We start from the raw sequence: 6105 nt of genomic DNA, 5'->3' as shown, positions 1-6105 counted from the left end.
AAACGCATCTGAAACGCGCCCAAAAAGCGCCCAAAACGCGTCCAAAACGCATCTGAAACGCGCCCAAAACGCATCTGAAACGCGTCCAAAACGCAACTGAAACGCGTCTGAAACGGGTCCGAAACGCGTCCAAAACGCGTCTGAAACGCGTCCAAAACGCGTATGAAACGCGTCTGAAACACGTCTGAAACGCGTCCAAAACGCTTCTGAAACGCGCCCAAAAAGCGCCCAAAACGCGTCCAAAACGCGTCTGAAACTCGTCCAAAACGCATCTGAAACGCGCCCAAAACGCATCTGAAACGCGTCCAAAACGCATCCAAAACGCATCTGAAACGCGTCCAAAACGCATCTGAAACGCGTCCAAAACGCGTCTGAAACCTGTCTGAAACGCGTCCAAAACGCGTCTGAAACTTGTCCAAAACGCGTCTGAAACGCATCCTAAAAGCGTCCAAAACGCGCCTGAAACGCGTCCGAAACGCGTCTGAAACGCATCTTAAACGGGCCCAAAACGCGTTGGAGTAACTCAAAAATGTTATATGGGAGGTACCTACACTTTCTGAAAATGATATTAAAAAACAAAAAAAAAACCAACTTTGGAAAATACGAATTAATCATCTTTACCAAGTTTCAAGAAAATCCGTCAACCCCTTTAGGCTGCAGCTTCATGTAGAGCAGATGTACAAGCAGATATCTACTTTTTTTTGACAATCATACTCGGCTTGGCTTCGTCAGTTCTTCGTAAGAGGCTCTGTTATAGAAAATGTATTTGGTTCAAGGGTTTTTAGTTATCAAAATAATTTTCCTTTTATCATTGATAGATTTTCGAAATACAGAATTTTGTAATCCAGATTTTCGTATTTACAAAATTTTAAAATAAATAATTCTGGAATACTGAATTTTGGAATTCAAAGCTCAAAAAATTGCCGTACTTTTAAAAAAAACAATATTTTACTCGTATAAACAGTTTTGGACGTGATGTCGTATAAAGTTAGCATGACATACACTGCATTTCTTAAATCAACTCACGAAATTTGTTTATATATGTATATCATTTTGTAGATAATTTTATTGTTAATAAGTTTGATAATTTTTGATTGAAATGATTAAAAATGGAGCTGTTAAATAAAAACGAAACCAACCTCTTTTCTAAAATGGAGGCTGCCTTCGACATCCTATTGTCCGAGCAAATTGATTTTTTTGGTAAGGACAAACACCCGAACACATTCCATAAAAAAAATTTGTCCTGCAAAAAATGCCGTTTGATTTACTTATTTGGCAGACAGGCTAAACATTAACATTACCTATTGCCAAATTTTGTTTGAAAAATTTTAGAAAATTTTAATGGTCAAAATTGCTTAAAGAGATGTTGTTGTAATTTCAAAAACAAACCTTTTATATTATTAAGAGCCAATTTTTCAATCTTCTAATAAACAGTCAGTTAACTGTTCGGCGAATAAAGTTTTTAGACTCATAAACAATCAGGAATCAGATTACAACATTGAATTTTTCAATCAAGAAAAATTATTCTATACAGAATAACAAAAAAAAACAAAAGTCAAATTCAAAAATATTCAAAATTAAACGTCATTTTTATTCATATTGTTTTTGTTTTCTTGTGTTCCGCTGAATTTTTTTTTTCAAAATTTCTTTCAAAACTGCTTTGGCAATTGACACAATATTTTTGTTGAGATTATTCCTTAGAATAAATTTTATTCGTCTCTGAAAGAAGCAGATAGTTTTATTCCTCTATTAAAAGTTTTATCAAAGGAATAAGCTATGTATGTATGTATGTATATCTGACTGTTGAAAAATTGATTTTTTTCTCTATCTAGGGAATAAGTACTAACTGACTGTTTAACTGACTATTGAAAAATTGGCCCTAAATGAAATTAAATTAAAAATATTCTTTTATGAATTAAAAAAAAAAACTTTAGAAATCAATTTTTAACATAAGTACGTGCGACCTCAGGTAGCCTAGCCTAGCTAGCCAAACAGAGATTATTTTAACTGATCCTTAAATTTTGAAAAAATTATTGCCAAACAGTCAGAGAAAACGTCAGATTCACTAATACACTGAAAAAAATATTATTCTTAAAAACTATGAATCTCGTTCATAAACCAAAATTCATACATTTTTAAGAAAAATTCATTAAATTTAAGCACAAATTCTTAAAAAAAAAGTTTAGTTTTAAGAAAGATTCATAAAATTTAAGAATCAGTTTTCATAAAAATTTTCCTATGGAAAATATTTTTATGAATTTTTTTTAAGAACAAATACGAAGGTTTATGAATAAATTCATAAACTTCAAGCTTCAATTGGAAAAATATTTTGCTGAATCTTAGAATCTGGACATACTTTTATGAATGAAATTCACTATTATTTTCCATTCAGTTGTATTTTGAGTTAAAATAATTTTTAAAATTGACTTTTTTCCCTTCAAAAAGTGAAAAAAATTTATTTTCACAATTACATTTGTAAGAAGTTCATAAATTTTGTGTTTTTAAGTATTTTTTCTTAAAATGAATGTATTTTTTCATTAATCGATAAACAACGAATATTTTACCGTTATCCTGTATTCGGCATTAAGAACTTATTCTTAAAATTTAAGAATCTGTTCATACTTTTTATGTTCGAAATTCATATTTTTCCAAAATTTAAGAATTAATTCATTAAATATTATGAAAATATACATATGATTTATGAAAAAATTCTTACGTTGTGAGTTTTTAAGTATATTTTTTAAAGTCTATGTATTTTTTCATCAATCTAGAAAATAATAACTGTTGTTCTGGATCTATGCCTTAGAAAGATTTCTTTGAGGATTTAATTTAAAATCTGATATTCAAAGTCGACGGTCGTTGCCGAAACAAGCTATAAAAGTTTGTGAATGAAAGACAATATTTACTAAGCATTAAGCATTTTAACCACGTAGACAATTTTGAAGATTATAAGTACATTTAAACAGTGTAAAATATTGTTGGTTGCTGTTGCCTCTTTCCCATATACTCAGATAAGTATATAAAAACATATAATGTTAAAAATTGCTTTCTTTTATTTATTAAATATATTTTATTTCTTTTTGTTAGGTAAAGGTGCATATTTAAAAAGTGAAAATCGTAATTTGATTTGTTTGTGCAATATGGAGGCACGTAGATACGTAATCTTCAACTTTGTACCGGCAAAAGTGAAAAAAATCAACACAAAATAAAAACCATATTAAAGGCAGGCGATTCTCAACAAATCCTGTACACTTGAAATTGTCATTGCAAACTAAAGCAAAACATTGAATTTAGTAAGTGTTTCATTTTATTTTATTTCTCTAAATATTTAAATTTTGTTTTAACTTAATATTATCAACATTTCTCATAGGTACCTAAATTCTTTATATTTTTATCTTTCCCCAACTTATTCAATTTTGTATTGTTTTTTTTTTCAGCTCCAGAGTCTAATGCTGCCGATTAGAATATGGTAAGAATAAGATAATTTAACCTTCTAGCCATTCGATTTTTTAAACTAAATAGTACATATTCATTTTACTAGTACAAACTTTTTTCTATATTTCCAGATGATGCATCCATTAAAAAAGTAAAATTAAGTTAAAATTAAATTTGTAGTGAAATGTAAAGTGATAGTGATCAATAAAACATTTTTATAACGTTTAAACTTAATAATTTATTTTATTTTTACAGTTTCATTCCTTTGTTTTAGATTTTGGGTTGTTTTCTTTTGCTGTTTGTTTGATTGGAATACAATTTTTTTTCAGGAACAAATTAAATGCTTGGAATGGTAATGTATATTATATGCATCTATATAAATAAATGCATACATTTTAATGAAAAGTGTATTATATTTTATGAAAACAATCATAAAACTTTAAGAAAAATTCATAGTTTTTATGATTTTTTTCATAAAATTTAAGCAACATTTCATTCAAATTTTTACGGAGTTTATGAAAAAAATCATAAAATTTAAGAAATAATCTTAAAATGTAAGAAACTTTTCTTAAACTTTGTTCTTAAATTATAAGAAATAATTCTTAAATTGTATGAATTTTTCTTAAAATCTAAGAAACTTTTCTTAAACATTTTCAAAAATTTTTGAATTCGTGTATGAACAGAATTCATAAAATTTAAGAACTTATTCTTAATTTTTAAGAAATATTCATTCCCTTATGAATTAGTTCTTAAAAAGATTCTTAAATTTAATGAATTTTTACATTGGCTCATTTGCCATGAATTTTTACATTAATTTAATGTATACAAATTCATTAATTTTATGTACCTTTTTGGTTCAGTGTAATTATTACGGATTTTGTTTGAATTTTTATGAATTTGTTGGGCGTTTTTTACATTTTCTCAAAACTGGAGGGTGACGGGGGAAAACGGAAATTCGGATTCAGCGGTTCCAAAAACATATAGAACGATAGGTCTGGTTCCTGGTACATGACAATTTTTTTTTGTGTGCCGGTGTAATCTGTTTGTATCAAAATCTGAATAAAAACACATTTTTTCTAGATAACTATTTATTTATTCTAGGAAAAACAACATTAAATTATATTTTTGTATCTTTTCTTAAAGTGGACTTATTGTACTTTAATTCAACTTAAGCCATCAGCTCCGCTACCAAGAATAATATTAAAACGTCCCCACAAGGGTCTCAGCATCCTTGGCCGTGTTGTCTGCCTGGTTGTTGGGTTTATGATTCTTCGGGTTGTTGGGGTTGTTCTTGCCCGGTTCCTTGTTCGACTTCTGGTTGTTGGCCACCAAGTACGTTATCAAGATTGACACCAACATCTGCACCGAGAAGGCCTGGGGCATCTGCTTCTGGGAGTGAAGTAAGTGATTGAGCATTTACTTGGTATAGTGCAAGAACAAAAGCGAGCACAACAGAGATTAGGAAAAAACGCATCTTGTAATTTTTTTTAAATAAAATATACAAATTCTTAGAAAAGCTTTGTCAAACTGATGATGTTGTAAATGGTTTCACTCCTTTTATACCTAAAGAGTTGTTGTTTGTTATTATTATTACATAATTATAGTCAATTAAGTCAAGTCCATAATTAAGTCAAGTCCTACCTGAAAGACGCTTTATATCATTCTTAAAGAATATCTAGAGAATAGAATTTTACGCGTTAGGAACGGAAATATTATTCAGACTTAAAGAAAATGGGGTACCACAAGGCACTGTTCTAGCCCCCATACCAAAAATATCAATAGAACAACATTAAAAAACCTAGACGAGCCAAATTTACGCCGTTTGCGAAGAACTACTGTCTTCTCATTTGATGCAGTGAACCATATGAAAATAGCGGACTTTTTAGATTTAGTTCCATTATTTCAAAATATTAATTTTTGTCATACAATGATAAGAAAATTTGAACCATTAATAAATGGTTTCATTCAAAAATGGTTTATCAAGGGGCACGGTGGTAGTGCCCAGCCAAGTTCTCTAGCAGCTTTGGCACTACATCCTTATTTACAGGAAACAACTCAGGCCATTTTCGACCCCCCTCTAACTTCCACACCATAGATGCAAGAAATTCGCTACAAACTCGCTACATTTGTCGATCTAATTAAAACCAAAATCGTTACAAAATTTCAGCTTCTTACAATGAGTAGTTTCTGAGACATAGGGCTTCAAAAATCGCGAAAACCGTAACCGTGAGTCACTTACTCACTGATAGATCATAAAAATTATGGAGAACTTCCCGCTATCGTAGAAACTTGTAATTTTACAAGGTGATGGGTCTTGTTGTGTATACAAAGGAAAAAATCGTAAACTTTAGATTTTCAATTGGGGGCGTGGCAACCGCCCATTCCGCTGAATTTTCATCAGTAGGAACTTTCACCAGAAAAATAACCTACAAAACTTTAGTTACTTAGGGAACTTAACTCCATGAAATACACTGCCGGTCATCTGAATACGTCCACATTTTAGTTCATCTTATTTTTAGCCTGGCTTGGTATTTATTGCAATGGTACATCTTTTTTACATACGTAACGAGAGAACATCTTTATGCGCTTAGCTTAGGAGAAAAAAAATTGTCTTGGGACCTACCGTTCTTCTCACACGGTAGCTAGACAAAATCTATTCATAAAAACAAG

The 6105-nt window shown here is 30.3% G+C and overlaps 1 protein-coding gene and 1 long non-coding RNA gene across 3 annotated transcripts in view; one reads left to right on the top strand and one right to left on the bottom strand.

Moving 5' to 3' along the window:
- The window catches only part of LOC129917201 (protein tipE), a 116322-nt gene that overhangs the window by 72281 nt on the left and 37936 nt on the right, over window positions 1–6105 (bottom strand). The window lies entirely within an intron of this gene.
- On the top strand, window positions 2788–3658 carry LOC129917205 (uncharacterized). Its single transcript, XR_008772606.1, has 4 exons — window positions 2788–3015; window positions 3088–3293; window positions 3438–3469; window positions 3567–3658. It is a non-coding gene; the product is annotated as an uncharacterized LOC129917205 (long non-coding RNA).

This window comes from Episyrphus balteatus, chromosome 3 (assembly GCF_945859705.1).
Source record: "Episyrphus balteatus chromosome 3, idEpiBalt1.1, whole genome shotgun sequence".
Taxonomy (NCBI): domain Eukaryota; kingdom Metazoa; phylum Arthropoda; class Insecta; order Diptera; family Syrphidae; genus Episyrphus; species Episyrphus balteatus.
The sequence above is the reverse complement of the archived record's forward strand: the minus strand, read 5'-3'. Positions and strand labels throughout refer to the sequence as shown.